The 465-nt window shown below is 60.0% G+C and overlaps 1 non-coding gene across 1 annotated transcript; it reads left to right on the top strand.

Moving 5' to 3' along the window:
* Positions 1-311: 311 nt before the first annotated feature.
* LOC136685968 (5.8S ribosomal RNA) lies at positions 312-465 on the top strand. The gene has a single exon (XR_010800235.1). It is a non-coding gene; the product is annotated as a 5.8S ribosomal RNA (ribosomal RNA).

Raw genomic sequence — 465 nt, 5'->3', positions numbered from 1 at the left:
TGGCTTTGAGCGCACGCCTGAATGCCTTAGACCGGGACCCGTAACGCAGCGAACCAAACCCCTGGGCCTCGCCGGGAACGGCGGGTGCCTAGACCCCGGTCTCCTAAACCACGTAAGTCTCGGGCACCTACTCGGGCGATCGTCCCCCGGGCCGTAACTCCTCGGTCCGGTGGTGACGCCCAGGTTCAATGACCTTCCCCCCTGCACGGGGGTGGAAGGCACCCGGCTTGAAATATATTGGCAAAAATTGTCTCTTGTTCGAATGGCTTCCTTCGCCCGGCCTGTAACGGGCCGGGCACAAACCCAAATACGACTCTTAGCGGTGGATCACTCGGCTCGTGCTTCGATGAAGAACGCAGCCATCTGCGTTAACTAATGTGAATTGCAGGACACAGATCATCGAAATTTCGAACGCATATTGCGGCCGCGGGGGTCCATCCCGCGGCCACGCCTGTCTGAGGGTCG

This window comes from Hoplias malabaricus, unplaced genomic scaffold (genome assembly GCF_029633855.1).
Source record: "Hoplias malabaricus isolate fHopMal1 unplaced genomic scaffold, fHopMal1.hap1 H_1, whole genome shotgun sequence".
Classification (NCBI taxonomy): domain Eukaryota; kingdom Metazoa; phylum Chordata; class Actinopteri; order Characiformes; family Erythrinidae; genus Hoplias; species Hoplias malabaricus.
This window is presented reverse-complemented; position numbering and strand designations above follow the sequence as displayed.